Genomic DNA, 20,565 nt, shown 5'->3' on the forward strand with positions numbered 1-20,565 from the left:
GGGGGGGGGGGGGGAGGAAGAACGCGATAGCTACCGCGACATGACCTCCCGCTTATTGTACGCAAACACGTATGTCCTCCCTCTTCTGTCCCTGTCCGCCCCCTCCCGTCACGAATAGTTTTGATTCATGAGACGGCCGGCGAGTCGAGCGTGCGTGCGCCACCCGTGTGTGCGTGCGTGCATGCGTGCGTGCGTGCATCCGTGCATGCGTATGTGCACATGTGCGTATCCTACGCCCTCCTCCTACGTGCTACACGTGCATCCCGAGGTGTGCGTTTCTCTTCTCGCGCGCGAACCCCCTTTTCCCTGCCGGGACACGGCGAAATCCGACACTGCATACCAGTAACCCGACTTCTCCAAGCCGCCCTCCTATCGTCCCCCTTCTTCGCCATCGCCCCTCGCTTCTTTCCGCGCCCGCGCTCGCGCGCCACGTTTGAACACGTGTCAACATGTCGGTTGACATAGATTTTTCGCCGAGATAGAGAACCCAAAGAATAAGACGAGAAGAGGCTCCCGGCTCGAGCAAGAGGCTGATCGACTCCGCGCTCCAGCGTGTGAGAAAGAGAATGAGAGGGCGGGGATCGGCGAGGGGAGGCATCGGGGCCGACGAGGACGAGACGCAGGAGAAAGAGGAGGAAGGCAGCGTCTCTCTTCCAAAACCAGTTTGTACCTCTGGTGGACGAGAGAGCCTCGTCCCTCTGTTCTTCGGCGAGCGTGGTGCTCCGGGCGCGTTTAACACCGGGAGGCATAGCAGCGCCGCATTGTCGGACCTGATCGCGCGCGGCCGCGGCGGCATACGGCGGCGTCGTTGCGTCACGTTCCCGGTTAATTAATGCCTCTTTCCGGAGAGCGTTTATGGGCCGGACGCAATGAGATGTAGGAATCAGATGCGAGGGGGTCCGACGAAGGAATCCGATCCGTAATACGAGCGACGGATTGACGCGCTGCGGACCATACATCGATCGTGTGTTGTGCACGGAACGGAGACTACCGTCTACCATGTCTACCAATGAAGACAATGGTAAATCTCGAGTGCGTTTCACCTTTGAAAAATTCATCTCTCTAAGCTGATGAACTCGATGAATCTTTCTCACTTTGATGAATTCCACAACAGCGATCTCTGACCATTTTATTCACCGGGGAAATTCACGTTTGTGACTCACTCTCTGAATTTCTCGTAGTGAAATTTCACTCGAGAAACAGAGCGATCACTGAATTTGAGCGACTTTTCATTCATGTAGTGATTTTTCTACTCTGAGTCGTCTAGTGAATATTTTCACTCGAAATTATGGAGTGAAGCTGTAACTGTTCATAGTATATTTGCTTCATGTGATTAAAGAATTATGAAGTTTCTCCATCATCGATTGTCTTACGTGATAATTATGAAGGTCTATCTAGGTCTATCTGATTTGGGTCTATCTGATCTAGGTCTATCTGATCTGGATCTATCTAATCTGAGTCTGATCAGAATCCCCTCTAAGTTATAGACTGAGACATTCTCTATTGCGATTTCGAGTGGCAATATTTTCACTATCGTTCCGAGTGAAACTAGTGCCACTTTTCATTCGTTTTGAGTGAGATTCTACTCTAAGAAATTCATAGAGCGCGTCGTCCATTGTGACGATAGGCTCAGCTTTGCGGGGATGTTCTCTCATTTAAGAGTTTGAACTCAACGCCGCAAGTTGGAGCCATGCAACGCGGCGAAGCGGGGGAGGAACTCTCGCTGCCGATAAAAGCTGATAATTGACACTCGCGATATCTCGCCGGCGCTAATGCCAACATCGACCGATAAATTACGCTGCTCAATAATTCTCCGCTTCCTACGTTCGCGGCGTCCGGCATGAATCATCCTCGCCCGCGAAAGACCGAGGCGTAACCATTTACATACACGTACTCTGGCGCGCTTCGAAGGAGGAATGCGGGCGAGAGGGCGGAGAGGGAGAGCGAAAGTTGTGTGATATATCCGTTATAATTTCGCACCGAAAAGGCCGGGGTGCGTATCGCTTCCGTATGTTAGGGACCATTTGTTTCCGGAAAATGGCGCAATTTTGTCTCTCCGGCGCAATGCCGGAACAAGCGCAATACCTTCCCAGCCGTAATTTAAGCAGCAAGCCCTTCACGTGCCACGTTGTATTTATTCGGCGACATATAAGAGGGACAGGGGAGTGAGGAAGCAGCTACGTAAGGATTCTACGTCCTGCAATTTTCGTTACATATCCAACGTCTCGAGAGGTAGAGTGCCGTCGTCGAAACGCTTAGAGTATCGGCTATGTGCGAGTGGCTCAGTGAACGTCTTTCCGAAAGTAACTCCGACGTAACCGTCGCGTAACGAAGCGATTGTTTCGAGATACCAAATATTAGATCGCGTTAATTCGTCTAGAAGGCACATTGCTGCGCGAGACACCTTTATTATGTCTTCAGACGCAACGAGCAGGAGGGAGATACTGGTGGGATCTCTCGCGCGTACGGCACATTTTTGCATAATTGATGCATCATCTCACCGTTCGCTCGGCATGTATATATCGTGTCTATTTCGACTAACTCGGACGTCTAACAACGTAAGATCTTTCCAGCGACTCGAGAATTTCGCGTCGCAATGCGAGATTGAAAGGGCCCCCCCCGGATGACGATCGACCAAGCTCGGGCGTTGCAGTTACGATCTAACGAGAGACCCTTGCACATGCAACGCCTCGGGCGGTCGCCTAGTTTGTCTCGAAATAGATCCGCCTCGCAAACAGGTACACAATACATAGACTAACACGCGTAGTTGACAATTATTCTGATATTATCCGTGCGGTATTCTTATATGCACCATAACTGCCCCCGGTGATTTCATCGACAGACGTTGAATAGGATTCCGGAACTATAGTTTCCCGATATATGGAGCATTATAGTTTCCTATTACGGGGGAGCGCATAAATAGGAGCACGTCTCTGTTCGCTGGTACTTTGACATTAACAACATATTGTTTCTAATAATGCCATAGCGACGTAACGGTTGAATAATAATAATTGAGTACTGACAGTAATTATCACGCTTAGCAGTGCATAATATTCCATAGGTAGATATCCCATCCCCTTGAGCTTAATGAAAAACGCTGGTTACAGATTCCTTAGATACAAGTTTTTTGACAGTCTGATCCAATAGACTTTTATTTCTCGTGAACGTAAAATGTGCTGAGTATGAAAAATACAGTAATCTTATTTTATATTTTTAACAAAATGCTTGAATATTCCAAAAGATCCAAGTAATATCTTGAATAGTTCATGGTCGTTAATATTTGAATAAGCGAAATGAGAGTCCCTGTTAATTATCTAACATACCGTTTTATTGATTTTTAATACTAATACATTTCTATATCATCGCTCACAATCTTGGTATAATTTATTTCTTGCAACATTAGAAATATAAATATCATTGTAGAGTCAGAAAAATCATATCCACCTTCTTGTTTAATATTTTATATAGTTTTTCAAATTGGTTTAAAGGATATTTAAGGAATCTAGTTTATTGTGCATTCATTACTCTGGTAATGGAATGAATCACTTCGTGATTTCCCAAATCAAAATTTTGACTTTATGTTAAATCTTAAATTCTATAACGCAGTAGGTAATTAAGTTAGTAAAGTAGGTTTAAAATTTTAATGATACTAACTCTTATTTTTACTTTAATGTTGTCCGAAATTTCCCCTTTTACTTTCAATAGTAAAGCTGCAAAGGATTAAAATTTCGACTTAGGTAAGTTAAATAGAATCAAAAAAGTTTACAAAAGTATATAAAAGAGTTTAATGTAGGTTTCAGAGTATCAAAATACTGTTTGTTGAATATAATAAAGCTAGGAGTAGGATAAAAATGTTGACTCGGGAAGACTATTAGGGTTCGTAAACGCCTTTTTATATGTGCCAAATGATAAATGTAAACTTTCTTCTGTTTACTGTTATTATCTCAATTACTAGAACGAGTTTGTTTTCGCGCTCAATCTTTCGGTTTCTTCCTAATACCTCGCGCTCAATCTTTCGCGTTCTTCCTAATACCTCGCGCTTATAAAGATCAGGGGGACTCACCTTCTCGCGCGTCGCTCCGGCAGGATTTGGGACGGCTGGCAGGGCCTGAAGGGGAGAGAAAAAATCGACGAGCAGGAAGAAATCAAGATCCCTTGCGCGCCGCGGGCTTTCTGCTTTCCTCGGAGGGGTGAGTGCGTGCGTATGTTCGTGCGTGCGTGCCTGCGTGCGTGTTCGGGGTCTCTCTCGCGTGCGGCGTGAGAACTCTTTTTCGGGCCCTCACGAAACGATAAAAAGTAGACGAAGAGGAGGACGATGTAGCACCGGGAGCCTCTTCTCTTCTTCGTTTCTCTCTTCTCTCTCTCTCTCTCTCTCTCTGTCTTTCACTCGTCCCTCTCTTCCTTTCTTCGTCTCCTGTTCTCCCGCTTTCTTTTTCCTTTTTTTCACCCTCCTCCCTCGGTCGCTTCCCTTATTATGCGAAACGGTACACGAATCCCAATGGCTTTGCGTGATTATTAATTAAGACGTTTCCTGTCGAACGATACGTCGATGAAGATGTTTCGGCGCGCGCGCTCAAGGCCGCTCGTTACCCTGCGGCGGTGTCCTTAGGTCGCGTTAATTATCCCACCGAATAACCGTCGCGTTGCGGTGCGCTCATTCCCAATTCGCGCGTGCCCGATCATACACGAGTGCGTCGCATGAAGAAGCACGAGTTCAGGGGATCTCTCGTCGGGAGAACGATCTTGAAACGTCTCGCGACACACAGCTGCGGCGCACACACACGGGGTTAATTAGCCTGATTAATCAAGACCGGCGAGCCTAGCTGTCGGTCGACGCGTCTGTTCCCGCCCTTTGAGAAGGACGCGAAATCAGCGATCACGAGTGACATGTAATTTAGCGCACGCGTGCTCGCGCGCGCACACACACACACACACCCACACGCGCGCGCGCGCGCGCGACCACTGTCGGTATTAAGAGAGCGTTCACGACATTAACGTGATACGCGACGATTCATCAGTCAAAATGAAGCCCGAGGCCCGATCACCCGCGTGCTCCGGCTTCAATCGAGACTCTCACGAGAATCGACGAGCGCATTTGTTGTATTAATTATCACGACGTCTGCGTGTCAATTAGCCGTCGATAATACGCGATTATATTGCGCGCGCGTAAAGGAGACACACTCGCTATAACGCGGACACACCTGGCACACAGGCAGTGTTAACCACTATTAAGGACTATTAATTAGCCGTGCTCGCTCGCGCGAATTCTCTAGTCACTCGTCGAGCGTTCCTTTGAAACGGCACTTGGATCGCGTGTCCACGGCGCGCATTCTTCCTCCTGGCCGATTCGCAGAAGCACGACTCCCGGGTTAGAGCAGGTGTTAATTATTTCAGGAGACGTTAATTGATCGCGATCCCTTTGGCGATTATCATTATTCGGCCTTTACTCGTCCCTTCATTACGACGATAGCGGGGCGTGCTGCGAGGAATCTCCTCTCGGAGAGTGTCTATGATACGGCAGTTCCAACGCACGCTGATCGCGGTGCGCGCGCGATCTGTTAATTACGCCGAGTAACTCCAGCAGCGATCAGCTGCGTTGCGAATTAATCGCGATCGCTTGTGTCTATCAGGCAGCGGCTATCGCGTGAATGACTGCGTGTCTTCGATCATCTGTTCAATATTTCACCGGGATCATGTTCCGCCGACCACCTTCGGAAGAAAGATCCTCTCCTCCTGTTAGGAGACCGCGTTCATGCAACATTCATGGCACTGTCGGCAAATGAAAATCCTCGATGCACCGATCCTGCTTACGATCACTGCCCCTTCGAGAAAGAGCGACCGTAGGAAACGTCGTCTCTGTGAGCGCAGAGCGGAAAGAAGACGATCGTGTCCTCCGTATTGACCTGCCGGCTCCCTCCGATGACCGGCTAATCGTCTCGTTCAACTCGCACGTTGCGCCTCTGAGTCCGCTTATACCCGCTTCGAATTGAATGCCGTCGTGAACAGCGCGTCCTTGAAATATTCATGCGCGAAATAGCGATCGATTGGAGCGATGGTTTCTTCCGCGTTAAGAATTCATTCGTTCGCCGAGTGGTGAACTCCTGTCGGATTTATCGCGAACGTCTGTCGATTAGTCGCGATCGCTACCTCTCCCAAACTTCAATTGTCGTCTTATATCCGTGGATATTAACCCTGGAACGTGCACGAGTTGCTAATCGCCCTGCGAAAGTCCACGAATAAGGCGACGTGAATCATTCATAACGTCGAACTTCGCACGGTGGGCTCTTTCTTCGTCTCAATGGCACCGCCATTGATCCACACCTTCTTTCTTCACCCTTTGTGAATCAAGTCGATCTACAACTTCTTTCCTCAACCTTCGTGGATCAAGTCGCGAGTCACAAACTGTCCCACAGAGAGATGTGGAGCGTCTCGGGCGAAATCGAAATCTTCAGCCCGCGAATTGTCGTCCATGAGTAAAGACCCTGAGCTATTCCGCGACAGGACCGTTGATCAAGAGAAGTAGCGTGGCACACGCGAAGTCACTGCGGATCGCTCATATAAGTGGAATGAAACTTCACATCCCATCCGAGGATCGCTTTATTGAATCGGGCTAGGTTACAAAGTTTAAGTAGTCGTGTGCGGGGCAGCAGCCGGATTAAAACAAATTCCCTTAATCTCCCTCGAATTGCTGTTTGTAGCCCGGAAGTTTCCACGATCACTCCACGATGTAACGCACGATAACGGTCAATAATGAAACAAGAGCGACGCTCAAGCCACTCTCACGGCGAGTTAACTCCAACTTCAGCCTCCGTCTCTCCGACTCGCGATTTCGAACGCGAAGTTCGAGTGATCTCTAGCGAGAAGTGGAGCGGACGGCTACAGGCAATTCGCTCACACCGGCTTTTTGGAAACTAGCAGACTGCAAAATCGTCCTGTGGAAAACGTGGACGACGGTACTGAACGGTGACAGAGAGAAACAGCTATAGATCACTGACGTCAGTCCAGTAAAATTTAATCTCTCATCTCCATGTTACGAATTAGCACACGCGCACGAATTCTCTATTCCTCGGCTTCGCTGTTTGCGAAGCGAGACCTGCGAGATATCCCGCGACAAACAGGAGGTACGCGAAGCACTCATCCGTTCGGCCAGGTCGTACTTCGCTCTCCGTCTCGCTTTCCCTTATCGCTCTTCACGAGTTCGGACAATTGGATCAAGACCAATTCCTTTCGCCAGCCTTGGCTCACTGATTTACGGGCCGGGACGCGTACGGTAAGGGTCGCGTCGGTGGAAACGGTTCCAGGGGTTCGTCGACGAGCGCGGCGCGCACAAGTCGGATTAATTACACCGGCGGGTTAATCAGTAGCCGGGGCTCGCTCGTCCGGCAGGATTCGCAGCAGCGGATGCTGCACTGTCGCGGTCACTCGTGGCCGCCGCGCCGCGGGACGCATCCCGAGGGCATTCGCACGCAGGCTTCCGGTCTGCCGGAAGCGGCACGCATTCGAGAGTGCACCCTTGTTCTCTCTTCCCTCCTCTTCCCTCCCCCCCTCTCTCTTTCTCTCTCTCTCTACCGCAAGTGGCAGCAGCACTCCGCTCACAGTCACCAGCTGGATCACCGCGCTCGCTACCGAGCGGCACTGACTCGACACACACACAATAGAATGGATGACACACACAAACACGCGCGGGCACACACGTACACCGACACGCGCGAGGAGAGTATCCACGTTCCTCGTGGCGTCGTCCTGATGAGTCTGCTCGAAGAGGATTGCTAGGAAGGTCGAGCACGCTCGATCCTCTCTTCCAGACCCTCTCGCGACAGTCACGTGGCACTAGTCCAACGTCCCGATAATGATGATGATGACGATGATAATGTTGACGATGACAATGACGATGATAACGCGGTGATACAGATGAGACTGTGAACGGTCGATCGGTATACCGGGTGTCCCGGAAAAATCGCGGATCGTCTGTCTACAAAAAGGACTGCCGGTGCGAGATCGTTTGTGATATCGTGATCATCCCCTTCTTTTTCCCGTCGTCGGAGATCGCTCGATCCCTCTCGCGAACGTGACGTGACGCGGCCGATGATCCAGACACGGAATCGGTTCGTTTCGCGCGGCCGGGCGCCGCTCGGATGGACCACCGTGATCCGGCCTCGGAACACACGCTCGTTGAACTGTCGTTCGGAGCAGCTCCGGCCGCGGTTTAGTATCAACGTTCGTTCTTGGCTGGCGTCGCGCCCCTCCCGGGACGCCGGCCGACGCCAATCGAGTGCGCGTATACCTACTACGTGCATGTACCTGCGAACCTGCAAGAGGTGAACCCACCTCTGCCTTCCCGCCCGGCCGGAATCTCGACTGCGCGACCTGCGCGCGCGCGCGCATCCCCTTCCGTTCGTGGGTGTGAGTATGTATGTATGTGTCTATGTGTGTGTGTGTGTTATATGTGTATTCTTCTAACGTGTGCATATTCGCGCTCGCGCGCGTTGGTGTGTTCGGGACCTGCGCTCGCGATTCTCTCTCTCTCTCTCTCTCTCTCTCTCTCTCTCTCTCTCTCTCTCTCTCTTTCTCTCTCTCTTTCTCTATTCTACTCTATTCTCTCTGTCTACTCTATTCTCTCTCCTCCCGTGGAAAGTAAATGTCAACGAGAAAAATATCGTTTAGTGGCAGTGACGCGCGCGGGTTGTTACCATTATCGCATTTTGATGTTATACGGATCGTTAAACGACATTTTATACCCGGGACGGTGTAATTTTTGCGTGTTAATTAGCCCTCTGATATAAATATGATATGTAAATCGCAAGGGACATAAATATTTTTTGACTATGTTATAATTCTTATCTTTCATTTCGCCATCGCTAGTTACGTCAAATACTTTGAAGCTAATGAGCTGGAGTGTTACTAAAAATGAACACGCACGCACGCACACGCACATTCACTCGTACTTGCTCGCGTTATACACATTCTCTCAAATTCGACGATAGACTGTTCCAGAAAATATACAGTCCTGTATTTTCGTGTGCTTGTCTATTCTTCAGTAAAGTTTGCAGCAGGGTGAAGTCGAGACTTTTTTTGCGAAGAGTTTTATAAGAGATCTCAAGACGACACGCAACAATAATGTAGTAGATTAATCAGTACTTGACTCTCAAGTGACACTCTCGACGGAATCAGACGCGTTTCAACTTTATATGTATTCTAATTGACTGATTACCGATCTAAGCGCTTTTAAGCATTCGTTTAACGGCCACTCTGACATTATTTTCCGGCTGTCTCTTTCTCTTTGTCTGTCTGTCTGTCTCTCTCCCTCTCTCTCTCTCTCTCTCTCTCTCTCTCTCTCTCTCTCTCTCTCTCTCTCTCCTGTTTTGCGCGCGAGCCCGACTCGACCTGAAAGCGGATCGATAGAATGAAAATGGGTTAACGTTTTACGATCCCGCCTCGCGCCGCTAATTTCGTGCATATTCGGATTAGCAGATACGAGAGGCGAGATATCCGAGACCGGAATAACTGCGGATTTCTTCCTTTTGTGCCTCTCCGTCCCCCCTCCCCTATCGTCCTCCCCTCCTTGGCTCGCCCCTGCCACTGGTTTTTTTCCTCCTCCCTTTTTATCCTCGTGCCCGGCGAGATGTAAAAATGCGGAATTACCGCGCTCTTATCGGGAACGTTACGGACTTCTGCATGCTTCCTGCATGCGCTCGCTTGCACGGATGTTATCGGATGTCGTACACGACGTATAGGTGCGCGCCGTTTTGCACGCTTCGTTATCCCGCGACTGCACATGCATCTGCGCCTCTGCGAGACTCTTTGTATTCGTGGATACTTTTTGCGAGCGCGCGCCCCTCCCCCTCCTCTCCCGTATCTAGCATCCGAAAGTATGTCGCGGCGCATATCTATCAGCTGTATGCAGCTTTTGCAAGTAGCTGTCATACCGAGTGAATGGGAGCAGCAGCAATTGACAGGTGGTGCATGCGAAAACCCCGTGGCAACTGAAATTTCCGTCGAAAATGATTTGCCGCGGCGCGTGCGCTGCGGGATCTCCACGTGAAGTTCACAAAAATGCATTGGCGAGAAAGGCGTGAGTAACATTGGATTATCAATACCATCGAGATTTTCATAAAACATCAAGAACCGTCCGAATCGCATGTCGAACCGATGGAATTATCATCTGTTATTGCTTCTGAACACCCTCGGGGGTCGACGAGATGAGCACAGTTACTAGCTGTTTGCTACTAATGAATAGAGATTATCCATCTCTCCTCTCTTTCGGGATATTCCGCTTCTTCTTGAATAAAGCGAACCGTGCGATTCATTGCGAGCGGATATTTTGCAAATATCCTACGTTTCCACGCGCGCGCTACACTTTAACGCGTTCTTGGATTATTTATTTTCCGTCGCGGGGTGCGATGTATTTTACTTTCTGATCGTAGCCTTTTCTACACCGCCATGCACTTGAAGGAAAATGCTGGAAGTGTCGTTGAAAGTTTCGAGCACTCAGTCTCACCATTATTGTTGGTAGTTCGCTAGAGAGAAACGCGGAGGGAAGCGCCTACGCGCGGGGATGTGCGAATATATATGTGTGGTATGTATGTATGTGTGTGTGTGTGTGTATGGTGCGCGCGCGCGAAGGGCGGATTTCATAGTCCATGTAGTTTGGCATCAATGCGAAATCTGGGGTTGGTTTCAGACGCACGATAAAGCCATTTCAAATTGAATAACAGATTTCTGGGCGCACAACAAAATGCACTTGCCGCGGAGGTTTCCGAAGCCTCGAAAGGGGATTTAAGCAATGCCGCGCACCTTTCTCTCTATCTTCACGCATGGCGTACACGCATACATACGAATGCATCTTCGTTTTTTCGGCCTTTGTCCCTCTCACAGAGATAGAAGAGGGAGAGAGGGGGAAAGAGAGAGAGAAATGAGATGAGAGAGTGAAATTTATATTTCCAATTGTACTGTTCATGAATTATTTGATGCCGACTGAGCTTCTGATGAGATGACCGTTCTTGATTTTCTTTTCTACAAATGGATGTTGATTAAAATATGGAGGTCGCTATGAGCAATATATACTCTGTAAAACTTTTTCAGGCTGGGAATTAAGCATACGAATAAATATATCGTGAGTATCAAGACGAACTTTAGATTTTATGAAAAATAGATTACTGTACTTGTACCCTGATAAAATAAAAAGTAATTTATTAAAATAAAAATGATTGCGTACACTTCTAAAAATTATCGCAAACTGTATCGAGAACGATTTACGGGATCGTACATAGAGGGAATTTTATACCAAAAATTACTATAGAATTCTACCTACTAATTACTATAGTAGAATCGATATTTTGCAGTAATTGACTATACTTTCATTTCATATATATATATACATTTTTGTTTTTTTTTTAAGAACTGTAATATGCTATTGCAAGGTTTGGTATGTTTCTACTGAAATGTATCATGTTGCTTAGCAAAATAGACCTTACTAGTCCATTCCTGCACTATTAGAAATAGTATAGTTATAGTAAAATTACAACAATTAATTATACTTTTACAATTAGTTAAAATTTGTAACTTTGAAATTCTGAGAATGTGCCATCTAGCCCTACTTTCTTCTAATAATAACAGCAACAACAATAACAATATTAATGTTTACTTTATACTAGACTATACACCAGATTTAAAAATTATATCTTAATTAATACCTCAATTTTGTCGTTTAACATAATCATATCGTTAAACTGTCCTTTTCGAAAGATAGAAAGAGCGAAGTCTATATCGTATAATATACAATATGATATATAATATCATAATAATTTATTTAGTATATTTGTTATTAACGTCTCGATGGATCACCGAGCATTCCCGGTAGCCTCGCATTTTGGTGGCTCACTTGCATAATTCGCGAATAGACCGAATTATGTATTTCCGCCGGCCGCAACGCGAATCGACGCGATTTCCGTGCAAATAAAGATGACTCACGCTTTTTCTTAATTGGTCACATCATCAGCCCTCGTCATGTACTCGTTGCCGTCCCGAAAACGATTCCAGGTAAATCCGATTGCGGGATTCAATCGCGAACCGCAAACGGGTTCGGCGTGCGTGTTTCGCTGAGTAAATTCTTAGGAATGCTCAAAAAGATTGCTAATTAAGCGTTACTTTATCACGGTTCTGTCGAAGTGGAGGAAAAAGAATCACTTCCTGCTTATCCGAATTAAAAAATTCCAAGGCGAATACGTGTATTAAAACCAATCAAGAAACATAGCAAATCTTGCAATAACATATTGCAGTTCCTAAAATATATATATATATATATATATATATATATATATATATATATATATATATATATATAAAATGAAAGGATAATTAGTTATTGCAAAATGTCAATTCTACTATAGTAATTAGTAGGTAGAATTCTATAGTAATTCTTAACACACACGGCTATATTGAGTTTCAACCTATACATGATCTCAAGTCGAAATTTTGGCCCTATGTTAAACATTGAATTTTACAACAGTAGGAGGTAAGTTAGCAAAGTAGGTTTAATTCTAATGATACAATTTACTTTTATCTTGCCTCTAATATCCCAAATTTCCTTTTTCATTTTAGCATCAAAATAGGTATTGAATAGAATAGTGAGATTGAAAGCAGGATTAAACTTTCGACTCAGGTAGTTCCTGGTAAAAATGCGATGCAGTTTTCGAGAGCTGTCACTGAAATAATTCCTACATAATCATGTCAGTAATTAAAAATTTTTTTAAAATAATATAAAGTACGTTTTAAATTTATTCGCAATAGACATTAAACTATGTGCACATTAGAAAATTCTGAACTAATATTATTGATACTATCCCGAGTCAATCTCAAAATTTTGACTCTACTTTCAGTCTTATTATTCCATTCAACATCTATTTTGATATTCTGAAGCCTATATAATGTCTATTTTGACATTAAAGAAAGTGAAAAGGGAAATTTCGAACACCATCAGAGTCAAAATAGAAGTAAATTCGGTCATTAGAATTAAATTTACTTTGTTAACTAGTTCGCACTGCGTTGTAAAATTCAAGGTTTAATATAGGCCAAAATTTCGACTCGGGACGCCTTTGAAAGAATCGTTCCACATATTGTGCAGTAAAAATTACTTCCACCACTGAATAAAACTCTATCAGGTTCTTGTTCAGTTTCTACGCAGCACTTTTACAACTAACAAGAATGCATTAATATTAGACAATAACTGGGCAGATGTCTACGCAAACTGCATACATTTCTACAGAAACAGCTTAACTTTTATATTTCACTCCCTTTGCATTTCGCGTTTTCCTACAGTGAATTTTTATAATTAATCATCGTTCTCGTGTATGTAATGAGATACAAGGATACGGGGAAAAACTTACGTGACAGCTCTCGGTATCTCATTTATTTTCAACTTGTCCTCCTCCTTAACGCTCCATTTGCCTTCGCCACATCGCCGATACCGCCCGCTCGCGTCCCGTGCTTTGACACTTGTGTCTGAAATGGAGGAAAAAAAAGGAGCTTGAGATGCCGCATTACAATACATTACAATTTTAAAGCAAGCGGCAGCCAACGAACTCACTCGCCGAGCGAGCGAACGTTGTACGCTCCGGCAGCTCACAAGCCGACAGCTCACAGGCTCACGACCACGCTCGCTTCTCGATTAAGCCGCGCGATTAGGACAGGCACCATATTACAGAAGTCCGTTTGATCGCGACGCTTTGATCGGCGTTGTTACGAAAACAGAATTACCATCCGTTCGTCACTGCGCGCGCGTACCGGTAACGTAGTCAATTCCGGGCTGTTCCCAACTTCCGGCGTTTGTCGACGGAACTAATATTTCGAAACTTTTCACGGCTGCAACACGATATCTCTCTCTCTTTCTCTCTCTCTCTTTCTTCCTCTTCTCTTTCTCTCTCGCTCTTCTTCTCTCTCGCAATCTCCATCGATTCCTTTCTCTCTTCCTCGGCGGCTCTCGCGAGAGAGTTTTACAGCGCGAGTTTTACAGCGTGAGTCCCTCGCGAGTCTCTGAAACGAAGTGAACTTTGGGCGCGAGTGAATTCGAGCGGCCACGCGTGTTATGTAGATGGCCCACGTAGATGGACTGGTACAGCTTCCGGAATCCGGGAGCTTTTGTTGCCCGAGATTAGCATGCACTCCTGATGGTGGATTGGATTTATTCATGTACAATTTAAACTAGCCGACCGGAGCGGCGGCCTTTGTCCGCGTATTCCTTCACGAAAGCTGGAGAATTGCTGAAGATTGAATAACGGTGTACCCGTGTATATGTGCTTGTATGTGTGTGCGTACGTACATGTACGGGATTAAACGGAATCCGAGTGTGCGTCGTGCAATATCCGCTAATTCTTAGCTTACCCGGTAAGAAATATGCATCCATTGACGTCTGATTCCTGCGCGAAATCGCAAGAATTCGTATATAATGCATGTAAGTTTTTAAACTGTGACGATATTTCCGCTGATGTATTCTCGCGCCATCTCCTATGCATATCAATGCGAACGGAAAACATCCGGACTGCCGGATAAAGTGAATAAAAAAGTCATACTGTCCCTGCGGAAGAGAAAAATCAGCGAAATATCGTATGAAAAGCCCGATACTTCGGCACGGCGCACAATAGGGCCGCAAGACATGTGTTGTTTTAAAAAGTCTAAAAAAGTCTGACTGGATCAATAGCCGATCTGACTTTAATTGATTGATTCGGTTACCAATCTTGCTTTGCCGCTAGCTGAATCAAGCAACGATGTTGCCTTTCTTGGCAGGATCAATCATCAATCTTGCCTTCGCTGGCTAGACATCTTATTATAAACAGTTCGATAACTTTGAAAGACCCAAAGTTGATAAAATTATAGTATTTTAAAAAGATTTTAAGAGGAACATGTAAGAATATGTAATAAAAAATTGTTAAAAAATTTTTTAAAATTCAAGATAACTTTACCCTGACATTGATGCGCCACCAAAGATTAAACAGACAAGAGCAATAAGTGAATTTTTTCAAGCTACAACTTTTAACCGAAACATTTTTTTATACAATTTATATTTTTCGAGATATTCCAGAGTCCCGATTTTGTTAGAACACCTTGTGTGTGTATGTCCAAAGTCCCTATTTATATATATAAAATTTCTAAAAGATTTGTGTTGAAATCTGCTGCGAAAAATCTCTTGCAAATTTCAAGACAATCATTTAGAAAAAAAACATCAAAATTGATTGAAATTTGAAAACTCTAGACTTTTTAAAACCAACGTATGTCTTGCGGCCTCACTGAGTGTCTGTAAAAGTGCGGAACGTGTCGCGTTTTGTAAGTGTGCGATTAATTGATGATAATTTATCTCCGCTCCTCTGCCCCTCTCTCTACGATCAGAAGCTTAACCGGTGAATGTGACACGTAAAAATTAATAAAATTAGGAAATATAGAGTAAGCCAATAACTATTGCCACCTTGAGTATTTTCGAAGCAAAAAACAAAGATAATCTTCAGATTTTCAAAATTACTCTATTTAGAAAAAAAACGTTACCACTATAACATGCTTTTTTCTAAATATACTGAAAGAAATAATACAAGATAATAATATGTGTTCGTTGCGTATACTATCGTAATGAGCACGCCAAATGTCCACCTTGATAAGCAGAAGAAAAAAAAATAACGTGACATCAAGAAAATGGATGGGTCCACTTTCTTACTCGCACCTCGGCGAGGCAGTTGCTCGCCGTGAGCAACGTCGTTATCTCGCGACGGTTTAACATCGTTATCGGCGACGGACGAATATTATCCGAAAATTCAATTCCTTTCGCTCTGACAACAATCGAGTAAAGCGCGGGGAGCGCGAGCCGCCGGAGTTACTTTATGCCCGGCGCGATGTCAAAAAGGAATCCCGATAGACTGCATTAATCGTTCGGTCGTTCGTTATCGCATAAATTGCGCGTTCTCGTCGCGAAATGAATTTCCCGCGCTTCCTAATCGAGCGGAAATGATTTAATGGCGTATTTAATAGCCGAATAACGGCGAGTGCGCGATAAAGCGATTCTTCGTCGTTGCATGCCGGGATGCGTTTTGCGACCGTCGGATCGACACCGGGGAACGACGTCATGAAGTGCAATTCCGTGAATTTCTTTGAAGATACTGCCGTCGCTGTGTTAACATTGTAGCACAGTTGATGATGTGCAAATTTAAGGATTAACGTAAAAGGTAACTCTCAAAAGAAAAAGCACGTCGAAATATCACACTGCATGAAGAGATCTTTGAATTTAATAAATTTTATTAGATTTATCGTATTATAAAATAAATGTTATTAAGTTATAAGATGTAAATTTAATGACTCATTATAAGATGTAAATTTAATTAAATTTATTTTTATTGGATTCCATAAATTTTATTAAAATTATATATTAGTGTGTGAATTTAATAAAATGCCTGAGGACATGCTGGGACACTGTCCAGATACCTAGAATGGCTCTAGGATGATTCTAAAATATCTTTTGTTATTTGGGAGCTAATTAATTTAGAATGGCAAGATGATTTTATATTATTCTCTTAACTAAAAATATTATTTTTGAGATACGAAATATATAATTATAATATTTTTAAAAGCATACTTTTTTACAAATTAATTGATTTTTAGTGATAGTTTGTAATCTCTGCATACAATTAAATACTTACAATTGGTGGGAAATAATAACTTATATTTTAGCTATATAACATTTCAGCAATATATATAACAGCTATATAACATTTTAGTAACATGATATATTTCTGTTATATAGCTGCAATATCATTTGAGTAGGACATTACAACTAACGTGTATATTACACGTTATATTACGATGATGTAACTATATTATTGTGTTGCTGGGTTAATATTAAGCTATTCATCGTTTGTATTTTTTTGGCTGCAGCTAAAAATTTTCTTTCCGCAGCAAAGAATAGCAAAAAATTAGCAAAAAGTTCGTGGTATATTCGATTTTTGCTATAATGTATGTAAATGCTATTTTTAAAAGTGGCTAGATAGCTTAATATTAAACCATCTAGCCGCTCATATCTTTTTTATGGCTACAGAAAAAAATTAAACTTACTGCAGCAAAAAAAGCAAATAATCAACAAATAATTACCGTGTATTGTTTTTTGTGTTCTGATGATTTGGTTCACACAGCTCAAGAGAGACGATTAGAACTGAATTTTAAAAAGGAAAACTAGTACTATGCGATAACATTATCAGAAAAATAAAAAGAAAAATATTGAGTAATGTTTTGAGTATGTTGTTTTAATGTCACTAAAATTAATATATAAATTTGGTCAAAATCGTTATTTTTGGCATATTTGACCTCATTTATCTCAGAAACTTGACGTGATGGGCAAATTCTGAAGTCAGATTCGGATTCAACGTACATAATTACCTACGAAACTACTTTGGTTGCTTAAACATGTTTCAAGACCTTCTATTACGCAAGCCTGTGTAATTGGTTGTTTGATTCAAAAGAAAAAATTGTTTCACTTAATTTACTTTACGGTATTATTATTATTTAACAGTTGAAAATTAAACAACATGGTTTAATTTGACGAAACGAATATTTGTTATAGAATTGTGTCTAACAAATATTTGAGTCTAACAAATTCAGATCACAAACAAATAGGAAAATATTAAATCTCAATAAATCGTTCTCTCTGTGTACGGATCTTTAATTCAATCTCTGAAGCACTAAGAGCAAGCGAAGGAAAACAATACAATGTGAACCACAAATATTTCATAAACGGTATGGATGTTGTTAAGAGTGAATAACTATTTCTGAACTATTTCGATTACAAACTGCAGAGATTGCAAACTGAAAGAGAAAATATGCAGAGAAAGTGAGAGAGACAGAGAAGGGGAGGAAGAGTGAAGTATCGTGAATCTTGTAAAGACACGGAGTCTGCAATTAACAGAGAAATGTACTTTGCAAATAGCGATCCCTATCCCACCCTCGTACCGACGGAATGGTAACAACACGTGTCACGTGTGCGCGTTCTCACAGAATCAGCTTGGAGTAGCATTTACGAACAACAGCAAACACGTGTCGCAACCTTACTAAAGTATGTATTACACCGGGGAGTAACGGTAACATTAATTGCTCGAGAATTAGTTCCGGCGTAAAACTCGAACGTTGCGACGCCCGCCCGCCCGCCATCGCGAATTCGCGCGCGAACGGCCGGATGCCGCGCTAGTAATATACCTCGACGGTGATGGCTCGGTAGGTGTCCATTAGTAACTTATTAATGATCGTCGGCTAACACTCGGAGAGGATCATGATGTTCGCGCGACAATATTGCCGTGTTATGACGACGCATTTTGCGACTCGGCGAATATTGCACCGACAATACGAATTAATTTGAGCTCTAAATTAAATTATTTTACATCCGATTTACACTCGCTGTGAATTTACTCGAGACAGCGAGGACGCTTTATACGCTTCTGAATTGCTTCGCTTTCCTCGTGGACGCTTTCAATGACCAATCTGGAATTTTCAATTTTCTATTTACTCCGATAAATATGAAATTTAAAATACGAAAGGCAAAATCGAGAGGATTTGAGGGGTTTTCGCGCCGACGAAGTACGCACAACACCTTTATCTCTTTCCGTCTCTCACGCAGGATCTTATCGCGGTAGCGCCGCGAAACGGCGGGGATCTTTTAGTAACGCGGCATTCCGGAGCACGAACGCATTCCCTTCTTAATCCTCAGCGGTGTAATTGCTTCGTGGACTTACGCTTTTATGGCGAAAGTGCAGTCGGCTATCCCTTCCAAATCAGTTTTTTAATTCAGCCGTTTTATCGCTTCGCTTAATGTAACTCGCCCGCGGGAATCGTAAAGCCGCAGACAGCAATTCCCGCGGCGGGATGAAATTTTCATTGACAGAAGTGCGCGCGCGGGCGAGCGCTTTAAGGAGGGAACGAGGACGTCACTCTCGTTCTAAAGCTTAAAACAGCCGACACACTTTAATGGCAACGTCACTGAAGAAAAAGAAGGACGCGTACGTCGAATGAATAATGCTCGGCATGAAAATAGCGCGTATTGCCTATTCCGCCGCTCATTCGATGCTGTGTTTTATTGCGCCAGTTTTATTTTCTCTCTGCCTTTCGCTTCTTTCGTGTAAAACAAAGCGCGTGATCGCGCCGACAACGTTCCTCGACATGAAGAGCAAGGAAATTTCTCTTTCAATTAGTAATAATAATAATAATAGCAATAATGTTTACTTGATTGGAAGTCATCCATATTACTGATGCACGAGTATATGCCTGGCAAACTTAGATATACATTGTGAGCGGATAAGGAACACGGAAAAAAAGCTTGATTAGATTAACTAAATATCTTGTGAACGAACCAGTAATACCGATTGCAGTTACCATAATTCTATCCAAGTAGGATTTCTGGTTAACCAGAACCTGAAACTATTCAAATTAACCTTGTTAATCTAAATAGAATTCTGGTAACTTCAACTAGATTCTACTAGGTTAATCTGATTAAAAGAACCAAGGCATCTGATTAAGGGATTGAGCACAATAAAAGGAATAAGGAATAGGGAATCGAGAATAAAGAACAGGAAACAGAGAATAGGGAACAGTTCAAACATGAAATCTAATTCATCAACGTAGAATAGAGGAACAGAGGAATAGCGTTATTTCTTGTTTTCAGTATTCCTTATTTCTTATTCTCTGTTCCCTGTTCCTTATTTCTTTTATTGTGCTCAGCCCCTTCAACCAAATCTCTTTTTCCGTGAAAGTAACCAAAGTTGCAAGGCAACAGCTTGGCAGCTAATATTACCACCTAATCATCTATTTAATCAATCAATTACCCTAATTAGTCTAATCCTAATCCTAATTCTAATCCTAATCCTAAAATCAGCTAAAGAAGCAGAACTCAGAGACTAAAAACGAAAACTTAGTTCATATAATGGAACATATAATGGACACATTCTTTAGGAATTCGTGAAAGGATACTATAAGAATGATTTAGGAAATTACATGCATGATTGGAGTTCCTTAGAACTTCTTAGAGTATTAATATAGTGTTATTCTATATGAACATAGATATGTACCTACAGATCGTATAATGGAAATAGCCGCTTACAACCATCTCGAGCATCATATCGTATAATACAATCAGCGTGTCTGCGTCCCGAATTTGTTCGAGCTGCTGCGCAAAGGTCAAACGCAACGCGAACGGCGAGAGGGTGCGAGAACGGCGGCGGATTTGCATAGCGGTCACGCCCTATGTGATGCTGCTGGTATCGTTAAAAATCACCGCGGATAAACGAGAGACGGCTAATTCGCGTTAATAAATTAAACAGCGGACAGCTCTGCAGCAGTGCCGCGCGCTCTTCGATTCGCCGATTCACAAAAGGAGGGGCGGCGGCGGCGGCGTCGGTTTCGAAGACGCGATCCCGATCCTCGACACCTTTTACTCGGCACAACCACACCTTCGTGCGCCACCGGCTCGAGTAGCTTCGCGACCGGCCCGATAATTATCTCCGACCGGAGGTGTACTATTAGTGATCGCGGTTTGACGTGTATAGTGGG

At 43.8% G+C, this 20,565-nt stretch overlaps 1 protein-coding gene across 4 annotated transcripts in view; it reads right to left on the bottom strand.

Annotated features, from left to right (window-relative positions):
- LOC116844600 (latrophilin Cirl-like) overlaps positions 1-13,501 on the bottom strand; it is a 682,731-nt gene extending 669,230 nt beyond the window's left edge. The window contains exon 1 of one of the 4 annotated variants that reach the window (XM_032816364.1): positions 13,386-13,501. The gene's annotated coding sequence lies outside the window, so the exon portion shown is untranslated. Of the gene's footprint in view, positions 1-4,063; positions 8,283-13,385 lie in introns of those variants that run through there. The other 3 variants (XM_032816366.1, XM_032816365.1, XM_032816363.1) reach the window with 3 other exon arrangements.
- Between the last annotated feature and the right edge of the window lie 7,064 nt (positions 13,502-20,565).

Source organism: Odontomachus brunneus, unplaced genomic scaffold (genome assembly GCF_010583005.1).
Source record: "Odontomachus brunneus isolate Ranch 3 - 2012 unplaced genomic scaffold, Obru_v1 Obru_scaffold_043, whole genome shotgun sequence".
In the NCBI taxonomy this organism is placed as follows: Eukaryota; Metazoa; Arthropoda; class Insecta; order Hymenoptera; family Formicidae; genus Odontomachus; species Odontomachus brunneus.